General features: G+C 45.6%; 1 pseudogene; it reads left to right on the top strand.

Annotated features, from left to right (window-relative positions):
- The first annotated feature begins 13,090 nt into the window (after positions 1–13,090).
- LOC147000994 (uncharacterized) lies at positions 13,091–18,475 on the top strand (annotated as a pseudogene).
- Positions 18,476–18,970: the final 495 nt, after the last annotated feature.

The raw sequence follows: 18,970 nt of genomic DNA, 5'->3' as shown, positions 1-18,970 counted from the left end.
CTCTGTGTGTGCTGATCATGGTCTGCTGTCGACCATGATTGCCCAAAGCCGAGCTTCCTCAGCCCATACAGCCAGCATCCTGGAAGGGTTGAACATCCCATGAGAATGCCTACCCCCAGGAGCCTAACTTCCTAGACCAGAGGTCTCACCTAAGTCAGAAAGTAAGACACCTGGCATCTTGTGAGGCTCAGGTGGGGCCCAAACCTGCAGGTTCTGGAGCCAGGGGATCCCATGCTGAGGGACACTCCACACTCATCCCTTCCCTGGGCTGCCTTTCCAACTTCTACCATCTGTGTCTCTTGCTAACGTTCCCATGTTCCTGGAAAAACTTCAAAAGGTTCAAGTCAGCTGCCATGTTACAGAATCCTCTCTCTTCCTGGTTATCTGCAGGGCTTCAGGGGCCTCAAAGCAGGACCCTATCTGCTTCTGCCTGGGCCATACAACTGCACAGGAGCACTGCCTGCCTTGTCGGGACCATGCTTGCTCTCTCCTGGTTAGAACCTGCCAGAGCAAGGCTGTCCTGGGATCCCAGAGATGCAGCATGTAGTCAAGCCCAAGCCTTGCAAAGATGATGGGTGACACACAGCAGGTGGGTGGGTGGGTGGCCTCAGAAGACACTGAAGATGTGAGACTATCATGAAGACTGAAATAGGATTCCAGTATCAATGATGAAACCACCATGACTGTGGAGTCACTGGAAGTGCAGCAGTGATGTCACTGCTGAGTGCTAATTGAGTCTCCCTGACAGCCTGGTGTCACTGCCTGAATTATCAATGAATCTGGCAAAGTTAGGCTTGAGTCCTGTAAAAACCTTTCCTTTACTCTAGAATGCAGGCATGTGGGCCTGAAAACACAATAGTGAGAGGTATTCACTTAACAAAACAGTCTCCAGAATGGTCCCCTTGTCCTCTGACACCTCACTGTGCCATATTCCCCACCTCAGCCAGCCTGCTCTCTGTTTCTCTCTCTCTCTCTCTCTCTCTCTCTCTCTCTCTCTCTCTCTCTCTCTCTCTCTCTCTCTCTCTCTCTCTCTCTCTCTGAGAATCTTCTAGAGCATCTAGAAGCAACATGGAGACTTTGGTGACTCTGCTCTCTGAATGAGCTTGAGGTACAGCAGAGAGTACAAGGAACATGTTGCCAAAGAGAAGGTTTCAGAAGGAGTCCCAGCAGGATACTTCTACAACCAGGAGAGAGGTGGCCACAGAAGGCCCAGAGCAGAACAGCAAGGAAAAGGCTTGCAGGGATGAGGGTCTCCCAAGCTGGTGAGATGAGCCCATGCTCAGCTCAGGAAACTAGGTGGGCACTGTTGGGAGCACGTCCTCCCTCTGCCCATCAGAGAAGTGACAGTCTCGCCCAGAAAGGCATTTTAAGACAAGGATTAGAAATGTTCTGAAGTATGTGAATGACATTGTCTAGGATATGGAATACTTTCAGGTTAGTGTAATTTCCCTGCAGCTACTGTCCAGAGCTGGATCTAAGTCCAAAGGAATCTCTTCCTATACATGGGACAGTAGGATGCTCATGACATCATTAGAGACAGCCTAGTGCAAAAGATAGCCTCTGACACAAAGAGGCCCATCATAATGAAGATGCCATGCTGAGGAATGCCCAGCCCTCTGAGGGCAGTTACTCCTATCAAGACTGGGGGTCGCTATGACCTAGAACAAAGCAGAGTGATGAGAGACATAAGCCATGGCCATCAATCATATCAGCCCCAGAGGCCACAGACATCCAGTGAAAAACAAGGTGATCACAAACAGGGACAGCAATCAGGCCTTGCTGCCCAGAAAGTCTGTGCCCAGGAGACTCTTCCCACATAGTCCATACAAAACATAATTCTGGGTCACCTTTACCATGTCCCTCAGGCATCAGTCAGTAAGGTGGCACATCAGATCAACCCAATGCTTCTCATGCATGTTAGCAGAAGAAATATTTTTCAATAAATATATGTCCCACAAAGGAAAGCTTTACTTCTTATGTGAGCATACCCTCTGTGTTCTAATGGCTGCTTCTTCTCAGGGCAGAGACTGTTTCCTGGCTGTGTTTCTCAGTGAAGTGACTTCTGTCTGCACTGAGCTGGGCACAAGACAGGGTACGCATTTGGTCATCCTTGAAGAAGCTTCTAGAAGGAAAGGAAACACAGAGAAGTGACCATAACACTGACACACTCATCCATTTTCCCTAGCTGCACTGTGAGACTCGCCATCCCAGTACCAGAGAAAGCATCTTCACATATGAGGAGAAACACCATCCCTCTAGGGACCCCACCTCAGGGACTTGCTCAGCTTGACCCTCTGGCTAGGTTCTACATTTGTGCAGGTGTAGGTATAGGTACTCAGAGGCATAAGAAGGCCCAGCATCTCACACATCACAAGGAGGGCTCAGGAATGCCTGGGCTGTGCTAGTCTCCTGTGCCGTAGGCTTCCTGGAGAAAAATGAAATCCCCAGGACAGAAGCCAGTCCTCCATGATGAATCCTGTGGGACCCGAGCCTGGCAGCCCCTCAGCTTGCCTGGGTGACAAAGTAGTGTTGTCCTCCTCAGTTGTGGTTTGAATAAAAATGGCTTCCAAAGGCCCATAGGGAGAGGAGGGATGTCTTGTTGGAGAAGGTGTGGCCTTGGTAGAGGAAATGTGTCACTGTGGAGGTGGGCTTTGATGTCTCATAGGCTCAAGCTAGGCATAGTGACTCAGTCTTCCTTCCTGCTGCCTGCAGACCCAGATGTAGAACTCTCAGGTACCATTCCAGCACCATTTCTGCCTGAATGCTGCTATGCTTCTTGTCAGGATAATGGACTAAACCTCTCAACTGTAAGCTGGCTCCAATTAAATGTTTTCTTTTATAAGCTTTGCCATGATGTCCCTAACTAAAACAGTAGTTATTGTTTGCCCCCTCCTCCCAAGACCCCTTGGAGATGCCACACTGAACCTTATCCCTGCAATGTGTGGTGACTACCAATGGCATTTGAGGAATGTGTCACTCTGACCAGAGCTCTCCTGCTTTCAATCTTCTCAAGCCTATGTGTGGTGTCCATGGGCAAGAAGCCTCTGTCCTCACAGGACATAGCACCAACTCTAGGGATGGGACCGTTGGCTCTGAGAATCCTCTCTCTAACATCATCCCAGTGACCCTTGCTCTTGGCCTAAACCACAAGCCTGGATAAACCTCAGTTCCATCACAGACTTTTGAAAGCAAGAATCAAGAAATACTATTTCCTAAGAGACTTTTTAACTCCAGAAAGCATGAATTGCTGATTAATGGGAAAGCCAGACCTAAAAATTCTCAATGTGACTCATACCCTGGTCACCTTTATACATACACAAAGCACTAACACTACACTCAGGGCAAAGGAGGGTTCCCAATGTTATCAAGAGCATGACCTGGGATCATACAATAAATCCTTCCAGGCTTCCAGCACTTGCTGTCCCATGAGACCAGCCAGAGACCAGGCTATCCTACAGGAGTGGCTCACACAAAGGGGATTTTTCAAAGTACAGGAATTACCTGGGCACTGAGCAGGCCTGGAAGGGTCCTGGCTAGGCAGCACTCAGCTCCAGGCAAGCTTCAAGTCCCAGGGTCCATCCACTTGGGCATGAAGATGCATCAAAGCAGAGGAGCAGCCTGTTTTGCTGCTCTAAAGCCTTCCAGAGATTCCCACTATGAGAACACAGGTCACCTTTCCCCTAATTTAGGTGCAAATGGGTGCATATCTGTCTGTCTGATTACCTGTGCGTCACACACCTGCAACACCTTGGAGGCTTCTGATATGAAAGCCTGCTCCATTTCCTGGGCTGGTGTAGCTCCTTCTTCCTCCAGACAGGTACCTTGGGATGAAGAGGAAGAGAAGTTGGAGGTCTGCATTTTTTCTGTAGCCCACAGGGGGCAGTATAGGGCCTGAGTTCCCAGGGGCTCCTCCCACTTCTCCTCCCACTTCCCCTCCTGCTTCCAAACATTCCTCCAACACTCCTCTAGAAATTGCCTCCCCTTTAGGGTCTCCAGAGCCCTGCTCTGAGACTTCCTTGTCTCCTCCCATACCAGACTCTGCAGGACTCTCAGGATGGGCTACAGTTGGCAAAGTCATCTCAAGCAGACCAGTGGCCCCAGATGCATGGTTTCAATATTGCCAGGCATGTCAGCTCCCAGTCAAGTCCCAGCACCCCCAGCACCTCTGAATTCCCCCCAAAAGCCATGGGGGACACAGGTTCTCTGTTGGTTCCTGGGTAGGGATCCTTACAGGAAAGCTTCCAGCCGATACATGAACAAGGTCCAGATCTGTTCTACTCCGGCATCACTGCACACCCAGCAGTTAAACAGCTGAAGAGCAGCAAATCTTTCAGATACATCCTGATTGGCTGCAGGCATCATGTGCAGCGGGCACCATGTGATCACCTGGCAGCTTGTGATTGAATCCATTTGTGTGATTGGCTGGAATTTCGTTGCTGTGATTGGCTGACGCTCGGTTGCTTCCTTACAAGATTAACCTACCCTTGGTTCATATAGGAAATGAGGTTACAGGTCTCTGTATGGTGGCCACACAGGACAGACTCATTGGTCATTTTATGGATTTTGTCCAAACTGGAGTTCAACAGTCCCGTTTCTTTTGTCCTTCCAGGTCACTCAAGTATGGCCGTTGATGGGCCCTGCCACTGTCTGCCAGGATTGAAAGGAATCTTAAGGATTCCTTACAAAGTTCACAGTGCCAGGTTAGCCCAGCACTCTTAGGAATTCCTTCTTTGGCATTCTGACTATAAAGGCACGATTTGGTGGGAAAGAAGAGCAACTCTTTGTTCAATAATTAAGGAGAGTCCTAAGAGATACAGGCAGACAATATTGCTGACATTCATTCTTCCTCAGAACGCTCTCTGAGGCACAGGGAACAAAGCTGTTCAGTTTGACAGTCAGGCCTCAGAGGCAGCTCAGCAGCTTGTGAGCCCCACTGCTCACAGGCTGCAGATGGACTCCTCACTGCAGGGTGACTGACTGAGAGGTGCCCATTCCTGCAAACCACCTGGCAACAGGCATCTTAGTGATCCACAGGCCAATCCATTGCCTGCTTTGATTAATTTAACCATGATGATTTGGGTCAATGGTCTTTCTCCTCCTATCTGTGGGATTAATACTACCCTGACACTCTCTAAAATCAAACTTTGAAAGAGAATAAAAGAGAATTGTTTCATGTTGTTTTGAGACAAGGACTTGCTATTAGCACAGGCTAGACTAAAACTTGCTGCAATCCTGACTTAGTCTCCCTAATGCTTGGAAACACAGGCATGAACGTCTATACCCAAGAGAACATCAAGAGAAGAGAAATCTCAACTCAAACTGATGAGCGTATCCTCCTGCCATCAGGAATTTGGGAGGCCAGAAGGCAGCGGGCTGATATAGTCAACGTGGTAAAATTTGAGAACATTTCTGTCAGTAGTATTCACTGTATATGTGTGTGTGTCCCCAAAAGACAATTATGCTGTTTGTATTCTATTTATGGTGTTTCTGATAAATGTATACTTTGTATGGCTGTATTAGATACAGAAAAAAAAAATCAGCCAATCAGTTTACTCCAATGAGTGTTTAACGCATGCTCTGTGGAGATGTCATTTCTTTGGCGTTCCTCCCAAATGGGAATTTACTATGTCACACTTCAGACACACAAAACAAAGCAAAAAACCCTTCCTGCTTGGGAACATGATTCCAGACTTAAGAATTTGCTCAGTGCTGTCTAGCTAGAATTTTATATATATGTACATGTAAACATATACATATGCATACATATACATGTGTATGTGTGTGTGTGTGTGTGTGTCTCTGTGTGTGTGTAAATAGCTATGCAAACCACTGTTCCATATTTCATGTGGTCCATAGAAGAAGTATATTTTCATTTTTTATGTATATATGAGACTAAGCTGCTGTCTGAATAATTTTCTGTAGTGGTTTAAGCAGTTGACCTGTTGCAGTTGGAGATTAATAAACAGGCAGTGCTTCAGAGGCTACCTAGAGATTCACAGGTTAAACCCAGCTTTTAAAGGTCAATGCCAATGTGTTTTAGTCGTGGGGCAAGTAGCCAGGCGAATGACTCGGGACCACCTGGCCTTAAGTTACCTGTCAGCTGAGATCTGGGGATCTGGAGAACTGGATCCTGCAGGAATGCAGCTTCAGTTGTACATTGCTAGTCAGCCTCCAGTAGGAGACAGTCCCTGGGAGGCAGACCCTTCACAGAGCCTTCACTGCCCTGGGTAGTGATCCCCACACCTTCACAGGATCCCAGAGCTTAAGAACTGGGCAAGTGGGCGGGGCTTTCTTATTTGGGGCGGGGTTGAGAGCAGGGGGCGGGACTGTGAAGGTGATTCTGTAGGGGCAGGGTCAGACTGTGAAGTTGGAGCCTCAGGTGAAAGGGTTCTAGGTCTTCAAGCAGTTGATCTCCTGTGCAGCAGTTGGTTGTTGAGTCCAGTGATCACAGCCGTTGGAGCAGCAGTTTCTTCTTGCTCCACACTTAGTTGCTGCCACTGACAGAGCAGCTTAGCAATGCTCAGGCTTTGGCCCCAGGCCATTGTCCAGGCCACCCGAACCTGCAGCGGGTATTGAAGGGCCAAAGCCAGTCAGGGAAGCTGCACCAGGCCAGGCTGATGGAATAGGAAGAAGATTGAGGTAGAGTGATTTGACTTTTTTAAACTGCAGCTTACTTGCCATTGTGTTTATACAACAACTGTCTCCTCCCTCCTGGCCCCAAACAGGGTTTCTCTGGCTGTCTTGGAACACCCTATAGATCAGAGAGATCTACCCAGGTACACTAAAGACTTTTTTATTTTTACTTATTTATGTCCCAAATGCTGCCCCCATCACCCTCACAGAGTTCCTCTCCCCTCCCCTCCCTTTAACCTTTGAGGCAGCTGCACTCTCCCCCAAGTCCCAATATCCCTTCACCCCTGTAGTCTGTGCAGGATTAGGTCCACTCTCTCCCACTGAGACCAGAAAATGCAGCCCTCTGATACATATAAACTGGGGGCCTTGGACCAGCCCCTGTATACTCTGGCTGGAGGCTCAGTCTTCTGGGAGTTTCTAGGGGTCCAAGTTGGTTGACACTGTTTGTCTTCCTGTGGGGTGGCCATCTCATTAAGATCCTTCAGTCCTTCCCCTAACTCTTCTACAGGGATTCCCAACCTCCATCCAAGGTTTTCCAGTGTTTTGTGAGTGTCTGCATCTATCTCAGTCAGGTGCTGGGGAGAGCCTCTCAGAGGAGCTGCTAGGATAGACTCCTGTCTGCAAGCACATTGTAGCATCACTAATAGTTTGCCTGCCCATAGGATGGATGCAAAAATAGGCAGGTCACTGGTCCGCCATTCCTTTAGTCTCTTCTCCATCTCTATCTCTGCATTTCTTTTAGATAGGTCCAATTTGGGGGTCAAACATTTTACAGGTGGGTTGATGTCCCCAACCTTCCACTGAGGGTCCTGTCTGGCTACTGGAGGTGGTTGCTTCAGGTTCCATATTCCTACTGTGGGGGGTTTCTGCGAAGGTCACCTACACTGAGCCTCCCTTATCCCAGGTCTCTGGAGCTTCCTAGAGAACTCTCTCCCAAACCCCATCCCAGCCCAGCAGCTGTGTATTTCCATTCATTCTCCTGGCCCTCTGGGCCTCTCTCCTGCTCTCTCCAAGACTTTTATCAGGAAGGGGTATTGGTTTGTCAAATGCTTTTTCAACATCTAGGCAGATAATCATGTGGGTTTTTTCCTTTCAGTTGTTTATTTAGTGTATTACAATGTATTGAAGGATTTTCATATATTTAACCACACCTATATATTTGGGACAAAGCCTACTTGATCATGGTGGTTGCTTTCTTTGATGTTTTCTTGGATTCAGTTTGCAAGTATTTTCTTGAATAATGTTGCATCAGTGGCCATTATGGAAATGTGTCTGAAATTTGCTTTGCTGTTTCTTTATGTGTTTTAGGTATTGGGGTGACTGTGGCCTCATAGAGTTTGGCACTATTCCTTCTGTTTATATTTTGTGGAATAGTTTGAGAAGTATTGGCATTATCTCTTTTTGAAAGTCTGGTAGAATTCTGTGCTCTCTCAGCATTGTATTGGTACAGAGACAGGCAGATGGATCAATGTAATAGAATTGAAGATACAAAAATAAATTCACACACTTATGGATTGTTGATCTTTGACAAAGAAGCCAAAAATATACAATGGAAAATAGAATGCATCTTCAGTAAAAGGTGTGAGTTTAAGTGGCAGTCAGTATATGGAAAAATGAAAACAGATCCATATTTGTCATGTTGTACACAGCACAAATCCATCTGGATCAAGACCTCAACATAAAACAAGATACACTGACTCTAATAGAAGAGAAAGTGGAAAAGAGCCCTGGACTCATTGGCATGGGGCAAAATTTCCTAAACACAACTCTGACTCTAAGGTCAAGAATTGATAAACTGGACCTCAAGAAACTGAAAAACTTATGTAAGGCAAAGGACATAGCCAGTAAGACAAATTTACAGCCTACAGATTGGGGGAAAAACTCGTCACTAACCCCAAAGCTGATAGAGGGTTAATATCCAAAATATATAAAAAACTCATGGAGCTAACCTCTAGAAACCCAAACAATCCAATCAAAAAATGGGGTATGGAGCTAACCAGAATTCACAACAGAGGAATCTGGAATAGCCAAGATGCACATAAAGAAATAGTCAATGTCCTTAGTCATCAGGGAAATGCAAATCAAAATGATCCTGAGATTCTGCCTTACACCAATCAGAATGGCTAAGATCATAAACTCGGGTGACAGCACGTGTTGGGGAGAATGTGAAGAAAGTCAAACTCTCCTCCATTGCTGTTGGGATTGCAAACTGGTAGACCACTCTGGAAATCAATCTGGATGTTGCTCAGAGAATTTGAAATAGATCTTCCTGAAGACCCAGCTATACCTCTCTTGGGAATATACCTAAAGATTCCCCATCATGCCACAGGGACACCTGTTCCACTATGTTCATAGCAGCCTTGTTTGTGATATTCAGAAGCTGGAAACAACTCAAATGTCCCACATTCAAAAATACATACCTAAAATATGGTTGATTTACACAATGTACTATTATTAAGAATGAGGATATCATGAGTTTTGCATGCAAATGGATGGAACTAGAAAATATCATCCTGAATAAAGTAACTCAGACCCAAAAGGACATGCATGGTATATACTCACTAATAAGTGGATATTATCCATAAAAGCACATAATACATAGGTTATAATCCACAGAACTCAAGAAGGTTAACAATCAGAAGATGCATCAACCCAGTTTGGAAGGGAGTAGAAAGCAATCTTGGTTGTGGGGGGCAGAGAGAGAGAGGGAATTGTGTAGGAGAGGAGACAGGGAAGAGAAAATGGAAACATGATCATAATTGAGGTGGGTGTCAGGAAACAGTAGTGAAGCCTAGAGGGCCAGCAGAAAGAATGGAAACAGGCAAATTCAGGAGGTAGGGGGTGGGAGAACCCTCCAGAATGTACCAGAGACCTGGAAGGTGAAGACACCCAGGACATAGATGGAGGGACCTTAGATGAAATTCTTAACAGTGGGGAGAGGGAACTTGTAGAGTCCACCTCCAGTAGAATGACAGGGCATCAAGTGGAGGAATGGGGTTGCCATCCCAGAGTCAAAAACTGTGTTTCAGAATTCTCCCTGTCTAAAGGAAATAAAGGAACAAAAATGGAGAACAGACTGAGGAAAAGGAGGTCCAGTGACCAGGCCAAATTGTTATCCAACTGAAAGGGACACTCCAAAGCCTGACAATATTACTGATGTTATGGTGTGCTTACACACAGAAGCCAGCATGGCTGCCCTCTGAGAGGCCCAACATGCAATTGAAAGAATCAGATGCAGTTACAGTGAACCGAAGCTGGGGCCCCTGTGTTTGAATTAGGGAAAGGCTGGAAGAAGCTGAGGAAGAGGGTGACCCCATAGGAAGACTAGCAGTCTCAACCAAATTGAACCCCCAAATTGTCTCAGGCAAGGAGCCACAAATAAGACAGCATACACTAACAAATATGAGGTTACCAACACATATACAGCAGAGGACTGACTGGTCTGGCCTCAGTGACGAAGATGTATCTAACCCATGAGACACCTGAGGCCCCATGGAGTGGGGTGGGGTGATATGTTGCAATGTCTTCATGGAGATGTTAAATGAGGAATGGGATGAGGAGGTGTCAGAGGGCAGACTGAGAAGGGGATAACAACTGGATCGTAAATATGATCAAGGACTAATACTAATACTTATAATAAAGAAAAAACAAAGACACTATTACATTTGCAGGCAAATAGATGAAACTAGAAAATATCATCCTGAGTGATGTAACATGGATTTGGAAAGACATGCATACTAAGTAGTCACTAAAAAGTGGACATTAACTACAAAATATAAAATAACTATTCCTCAATCAACAGTCAGAGAGACACTACAGATCATGGAGGGCCCAAGAGAGGATGATTGAATCTCATTTAGAAGAAGCAATCCAATAGATGTCAGAGGTAGATGGAAGGAAAGACCTGGGTGGGAGAGGGTTTGAGGATCAGCAGATGGAACTAGATGCAGACACACAAAGCCCAACTTTAGGCAGGGTTTGGGGAGTCTTGTGGAAGGGCTGGGGTAAGGGTTGAGGGAACCAGAAGGGTCAAGGACACCACCAGATGATCTGCATAGTCAATTAACTGGAGCACATGGGGGCTCACAGAGTCTGACCCACCAACCAAAGAGCTTGGAAAGGTTAGCAATTGTCCCCCTACACATTTGTAGAGGGTGTGCAGCTTAGACTCCACATGGGTCACTGAAAATTTGAGGAGGAGTTGCCTCTGACTCTGTTGCCAGCTTTTGGGTTCCCTTCCCTCAGCTGGACTGCCTGGACCGCCTCAGTGGGACAGGATGCACTGCTTCCAGTTGATTGTTGAGGCTGGTTGCTACCCAAGGTGGGGTGTCTCCCCTCTTTGATGAGAAGGAAAGGGAGTAATGGGCAGATCGATTTGTGCAGTTGGGAATGGAAGAAGTGACTACAATCAGGATGTAAAGTAAATAAAGTTTATTGGAAAAAAGATACTTGAATAGCACAGAAAAGATCCCATGAATTGAAAATGAAATTACATGAAATTTAAAAGGCCCTGTGCAGAAAAAGATGCTTGCATCTCAGGCCTAGAGGATCAGAGATCATCCCTCTAGTGAAATTCTCTGTGGGGCCTTAACAGTTAGAATGTAAAAACGATGGTGATTACTAAATATCAAAAGTAAACCAACCAATAAAGGACTAAAGAATAGTTTTTAAAAGGTAATACACAGAAGATGATAATTATTCTTCCAATATTTCAATATTCTTAGCTTTTCATGTTAATTAAGGTTCAGAATATATACAGAATACAAGAAATTAGATAGCAACAGACAAAATAACCCAATCAAATAATAGGGTACAGAGCATAATGGAGAATTCTCAACAGGGAATACTTCAATATTCTTTGCCTTCAGGTAGGTAAGATTATAGCAATACTGAGATACAATTTTACTTAATGACAATGGCTGAGATCAAAACAAATGAGAAATTCTAGCAAAGATGAGGGAAGGGACATGTCAGAAGCTGCTCAATTGGGTGTGTAAACTGGTGTTTAACAGCATGGTGGAAATTGGTACAGAGTTTCCTGAAAATAGAACTACCTTAGGCCCAGATGTACTATTTCTGAGCATGGACTCAATGGATGCAGTCTACATCCTGCCAAGATATGCCTGCACATCCATGGTGTTTGTGGTACTTCTCCCAATGGCAAGACAATTAGGCATTTTAAAAATACCTAAATAAATTCTATCAGAGTTTCCTAATTTGAAAGAGTGAATATGTAAAGGAAAGTATCCAAATACTACTAAGCATTCAAACTATCATAGGCAGATCAGTTCATAATAAGCCACATGCATTCTTATGGTTAGGAAATGAATTTCATTTTTCTTACAATTCTGTACCCAAAGACAAAAAAGTACAGTAGTTTTGATTATATTAAAAAAACAAATCTAATAAATAAGTGATAAAAGGAAGTTTTGTGTATGACTTGAGACAATCTGTGATCACAGAATGAACAGACTGGGTTCCGCAGACAGAAGACAACCTGACAGTGACAATAACAAAGAAACAACTCAAGTTCCATCGAGAAGCTCACTTTGTCAAAATCTAAGAACCTGATCTACTCATGTAGGTATCTTCTAGGAGGCAAACATACAATGTACCTTTCTGGTTGACTCCTGAAATACACCTGAAAGAATGTTTGGCTGAGGCAGACACAGGTGAAAGAATGTTTCCTATAGGAAACATATGAAATGATGAATAATGTTTAGATGGAACATTAATATGATCCCACAGACAGTGGGAACTTGAGGTTTGGTTTGCCTAGCTCCATTTTGCTACTCATTGCAGGTGTAAAGCTTATATTGGTTCACATTACAATTGCTGAGTTTCAAAGAAACCCACGAAAGAACTTCTAGTGAGATTCCTGAGGATTTTGCTGCTTCCTTGGACTCAGACCTCATTGGCAGTCTCACAGATTCATCTGCATTCAACTGCCCTCGCTGACTCTTGTGTGGTGTCTGCCCAGTGGACTGGTCTGCAGGAACTGATTCCTGTGTGGTGTTTGCTAGGGAACTGGACTGAGACCAACAAAGTTTGTAGTTGCCCAGTAGAACGATTTCTATACAGGTCTGCTTCCCCCATATCCTAACAACCTTTCTTTCCCACTTCATCTGGTGGTTTGTGGGCTTGAGGGAATTTAACCCTTGTTAAAGTAGGCTGAACAAAACAAATGCCTACACAGAGGAGCACTGCTGTTCAGGGATAAGGAACAATACATGGCCAGATGTCTATTTATGCCTGACTCAGTGGCAGAGCTTGGAAAAAAGGAAGCAGGAAAAGGACACAGGAGGTGACCTTGTCCTGGAGGCTGGTGAGGGGCTGTGGCAGCCTCTCTACTGCCAGCAGCCCTTTGTGATGAAGAGGCCATACCTGTGTGATGTGCCCTGAGCCCTCCTGACACATCTCACACTGCACTCAAGGACTCAGTAGCCTGAGAGCTGCATTGCGATTCAGAAGATGGAGAATTTTCTCTCTCTGATGAATAGCATTATTGATTCATGGATGAGCCCCAGCTCCATGGACATAGCAATGGACATGACCATTGGCTTTATGTGTGGAGTTGGGCTCTTTTTCCTACTTATCCCCTTCCTGAAGGAGTACCCAGTGTCACCAGCATCTGAGAATGAATGGGACAAACCACAGGTGAGAAGAACCTTGGTTCACACACACTGGAGCAGCAGTCTGTTGTTCATGGCTGTTGCATTCACATTTTCTAGGAAAAGTGGTTTAGTGACATTAAAAAAAAAACAGTAACAGAATATAATCTTTTGTTTTAGTCTCAGATATGAGATATGGGGCTGCTTCAAAATATCCACAGCAGCTGAGTATGACTTGCCTAATGTTCAAGACAGGGCATGGTTTTGCTAGCAGATGTTAGTTTCTCTGTTCTGGTAACTTTTTTGATTCTGGGGATATTTCAGAGACTACATAAATGCTAGTTCCTGGTTGTCCTTTGATGTTGGTTTTTATTGCTTGCTTGTGTTTGTACTTTGATCAGCAGTTATGTGGACAGAAGAAATAGAAATAGGATATATTGACAGTGAAGATGAAATATCCCCAAGGAACTCAACCTCCGCCCCACAATCAGCAGAAAGTATTCTAATAATGACTATCCATTTCCCCTCTATTGTTTTCTCCCCCTTATTATCAACTTTTAGGGGATAGAATGGGTGGAAGGAAACGGTGGAGAAGATTGGAAGAAAGTCAAAGAAAGTAGCTTATGTTTAGCTACAGACATTAAGAGGAAATCTCTAGAAAGAGTCTGATGGGATTGACAGGCAGGGCAGAGGGGAGAGTGGTCCTGAGGTCTCTGCATGAAGCTCACAGACCCCCTGTTCATGGTGACAGTGAGGCCACTAAGGATGAGTGAGGCTCCATGAACAGACTGCATTTCAGTGTTGGGGGGGGGACACAAGAGAAGCTCAGAGGAGATCATCAGTCCTCTGTTCAGGGGCTTCTTTTGATTGTACTGAGCTGATGGGAAGCAGGTGATGAGACCAAGGGCCTCAGGTCAGGGCTTCAGTCTCCTCAGCTCTGAGAAAGCAGGTATCACCTGACATCTCAGACACAGACACAGAGCTCAGCCTTGGGTAGGTGCTTGTGGGATGAACACTAACTGTGGACATCTGTGGTAACTGTGGCATAGACAGTGCCTTCTTCTGTTTTTCCAACAAGGTGACAAGGAAATGTGTTTATGTACAGTATGAGTGAGTCAAGGATGGATGAGAGGACACTTCCTAGAAAATGCAGATTTCATGTATTTGAGGACCAAAGAGAGCAGGAAGCTTGTCTACCAGAAGAAGGAAGAAAGGTCTCCAGCTCATGTGTGTTGTTTCTAACTGGCAGGATGTGAAGAGGGGGCAGAAGAAGACGAGTAAGAAAACTGCTACTGGAAAAGGTAGGCTTCTGCTTTCCTGAGGAGAGAAATTCCCTCTGGCCTAGCCTTTAGTGAAGAGGACATGGTATGCAAGAAAGATGTGGCAGCTTTTGGGAAGGAAAATCATGGAACCCCCAGGTTTTGGGATAGAAAGGAGCTATGGTTGGCCTGGGATGGGTGCTACACATGGGAGTGTTGTTCAAGGCACTAGGGTGATGCTGTGACCCTGGATGGGGGGACCCAGGTTCATCTGACAGCAGGTAGCTTCAACCTCTCAAAATGCATTCCTCTTTCAGATCCTGTGGCTATTACAATATTGTAAGTGGAATTATAAAGGTTGAGGTAGGGGCAAGAAAAGTGTACATGGAGAGATGAGGCCCCTCCATTCCCCTTGCTCAGGTTCAGTTCTCTGTCCTTGTGTTATGGTGCTTGAGCACTAGAGTCCTAGCATGGGGAGTCACAAGAGGATGCCTCACACCTGTGTGTTCTCATTCCTCATCCTGATCCTGCTTAATTATCTCCAGGTTGTACGGATGGAGGAAAAGAGGAGGAAGAGACCAAGACTCTATCACAACCTATGGAAATGTAAGAATCTTTGTCCTATGGAATTTTCATACCAGATGTGGGCTCAGGGTCTGGGCATCTTCATTCTGAATATGCTATACAGGGTGGGATTCCAAGGCATCTTTGTTGGATGTGAGACTAAGGGGCATAGGATATATAGGCGATGGAGGTGCCATATTTACACTGAAAGATGGGCCTCTTAATCCTCTGATTGGGGCTGATGCTTTTGCCTCCTGTCTTTGGCAGTCCCAACAAGCAACGTTACCTGGACTTCACACCACAACCTTTTTCGAACCTCAGACAGAAAATGGATCCTCTTCTTCTCTCACAGCTGTCCTCTTATCTCAAGGTCCTGGAGGATCTTTCACAAAACAATGTTAGTCGATTTTTCTGGGGTACATTCTCTATTAAGTCTGAATCAGCTGTGGCTACTGCCCATGAGCTCAGAAGCCCTTCCTTGGGAAGTTGTAAATCTGTGAGGTTTAGTGATGACAGTGACACTGACGAAGCTCCATCTTAGGCTAAAGGACTTCCACAGCATTTCCAGGATCAGCTAGTACCTCATCAATTTGTGACACAAAAGTTGGTAGGTAAGAAACAAGTCCAAGAAAACAAAATCCTCCCAAGATCTACTCCAAAACAAACACCTCCTTGTTTGAAAAGTAGGGCCTATGTAGTTTCATGTGCTACCAGTGAGAAAGGGATACAGGCACGCCTATCAGCTGAAAGCCTGCCTGGGAAACATGGAATGTATTCAAAGGACACCAAAGCTTATGATGAGCAAAATCATCAAAGCTATTAGCAAGCCCACTGAGAACTTTCCCTGGGCATCATATATTTTAAAGGTATCAGGGCAGCCACCATCCAACCTGAGCATGACTGGAGCATTCAGTACCACAAGGAGCCAGAGAATCACCAAAATGCAACAAATATGGAAGAACAACAAGGAACCATATTCAGATTCCTCTACTTCATGAAACCAACCCAGATTCAGGGACATTTCATAGAAAACACTGTTCATTATTGCAAGAACAGGCCTCAACCCTCCCAGACTGCCCAGCCCTCCATCTTCAAAGCCAAACCTTACAAATCCAGCAAATGGAAGGGGTCTGTGCCTACAGGGCTGCCCTTAAAGAAGGACATAGCAAAGTTTGATGTGCATAACACCATCAAAAAGGACCTTGGTGTTGGGGCACAAAAGGTGCCTGGCACTGCAAGCAGCAGCCCTGGGAAGGAGCTGAGACCCAGGAAACCTGCACTGAGGACAGAATAGTGGCCCTACATGAAACCAGGTGAGCACTATTGCCTGCTTGAGGCAAAGACATAAAGGAATCCAGCATCACACATCACAGAGCTTCCAGTGAAACACGGGAGACCCAATCTGCAGATGCTTGTGGCAAGGGATATGACTCCACCTGGAATTCCAGCCGTAAAACCTCCCCCAGGTTGTGGATCCCTCCTCACCCATCTGTGATTCCAAGGTTGCCAGGGTCCTGGAAAATTTGCATCACAGGATCCAGGAGGACAAGGATGAAAACTGGATCTGCTGTGAGGGTAGAGAGAGGTGAGTTTATACACTCAACTGCAGAGGCTCAGGAGACCCAAAGAACCCCTCCACCTGCTTCCAGCCATGGGGCCACAAAGTCCCATCCAGATCCATTGCCGAGATACCTGAGTGTTCAGAGATCTGCCTCGTACTTCCTGGCAGCAAATCCCCAACATGTCAGGACTATCTGAGGCATCAGAAAAGGCACTCTGAAGCCAAGTACCAATCCCAAAATGGCCAAACATGCAACACAGGAGAGCTTCCAGGAGGTGGACTCAGGAAATCACCCCCAGTGTATGACAATGGAAGGCCCTGTAGAAAGAGTCAGACAATCAGATGCCAAACAAACTACAGTGGAGGTGAAAGAAGAGCCACCTTGTGCATGGAGAGTAAGTCTGGGATCCAGTGTGAGTCACAAGTGCCAGGACATCAATATCTGTCTCAGGGTCTTTGGGTCTTTAGGGGCCAACAGATTCCCAGCCCATCTACAAATACCCACCACACAACACTCGCAGGACTCAAGTCAGAATATTTTGAAAAAAAGTGCAGTCAAGAGCTTTACCTGTGAATCACCATCCAGTTGGCCCCAGTAGAGTCCACCCTGCCAAGGTCAGCCTGCCCTGACAGGACTCTCTGCCCAGCTTCCAGGCTAGTTGCCAAAACACCACGATTTCCCAGGACTTATGTGATGTCTTCATGAAGAGACAGGAAAGGGTGGAAACTAAGGACATCAGTGTTCCAAAGGATCAAATATAAGTGTTGGATCTCAACGGGTTTCACCTTCATGAACAGAGGCAGAGAACCCTAAGATCTACAGGCATAAGTCAGGGAGAAAGGCATGTAAGAGTAAGACATTCCATCCCGAGCTCCACCGAGCTCAAGGATACAGCCAAGATTTTTACACCAGAAAAGGGAGAGGCTACTTATAAGTACTCTTGGAAGAACAACCTAAGTAATTCTTTTCATTGTGGAAACCTTAGCACAAAATGCAAGGGACAGCAGGATATTCTAAAGAATTCTAGCTCCCTACCAGCTACTGAGCAGACACAGAAGGTTGTAACAATAAAAGAATCCATCTACCATATGCTAGGTGAAATTACATGCCTTGTAAATATTCTATTCCAGATCTTAGAGAACACTGAAGGGGACCAATCAAAGATAAAAGAGTTCAGCAAAGTGGAATCACTGAGATCCAAGCTGGGTACCTCAAACCACACCTCTGAGGGTCTGTATGACACATACCATAGCAGAGCAGCAAGCAGGATGAGCTGTGGCCATGCCAGCCCAGAGGAGCAGAACAGTCCATTTACATACAGGGGAAGTGGAGACAAACTGCACTCAGGAGTTGATGCCCAGAGAGCCTGTGAACAACATCCAAAGAAAGTGAAAAAAAGAAATGGGCATTAAGCTGTTACCTAAACCAAGAGGAATGATAATCCATGTAGGTACAGGGTAACTAGAGACAAGCTCAAGCCAGACCTTGCTGTCCAGAGAGCCTGTACACCTGGCAAAATTAGGATCAAGTTTGGATTGGGGCACTGTCCACCTAGAAGTCCTGAGGGGCACCACCGTTCCTTCAGATACACAGAAATTGGAGAGAAAGAGGAGGCTGGTTTTATCCATAAAGCCTTTGACCCACATCAGAGTACAATGAAAGGAATGAGTGTTGGCTGCCCTATAATTTCCAAAGAGAACCATCCAGTCAATATCAAGGAGAACTGGAATCCAGTGGCACTCAGGTGTTGCTGGCCAGAGAACCTCTGAAACCCAGTAGACCAGAATAGGTCAAGGAGCAGGTGGCTCAGGCCACCCATGCCTCCACACACCAGGACGTTCTAAAAGATGCCCAATCTGCCCAGTCATCGTTTCCCCCGTGCCTCCTGGTAATAAACTTGAGCTTTTCCTATAAAGAATCTTTTCCTTTCTCAAGCTTATCATTCTGTGCTCATGGCTCCATCCAGAAAGGAAGTGATCCCTGGTTCACATTCCTGCTTTTGAGCAGAGCTGTTTCTGTCCTACAGTGACGGAGCAGGGGAAGGTTCCTCCATGCATGTTGGTATTAACAGCTTGTGTACTCCTTGGGCTCCAGCTCAGGTGAACAAGGGCTTTCTCTGGCACATGGCTGGACTTAGTCTCTGTTCCTTTGACACCTGTTTTCCCAAGTCCACTCACTTCAGTAACTAGTATTAGCCAGTGGGGTTAGAAACTTTTAGTATGTTTGGTGACTGTTTATATTTGTGATTTATTATATATGCTGAGCCTTGAGCACTCCCCCACTTTACTAGCAGTCTTTCTCTGCAATTTAGAGGAGCATATATTTTGGCTGTGAGCCCTTC

This window comes from Mus caroli, unplaced genomic scaffold (genome assembly GCF_978045245.1).
Source record: "Mus caroli unplaced genomic scaffold, Mus_caroli_1 scaffold_15, whole genome shotgun sequence".
In the NCBI taxonomy this organism is placed as follows: domain Eukaryota; kingdom Metazoa; phylum Chordata; class Mammalia; order Rodentia; family Muridae; genus Mus; species Mus caroli.
Note: the sequence above shows the minus strand (reverse complement) of the source record. Positions and strands in the feature narration are given on the sequence as shown.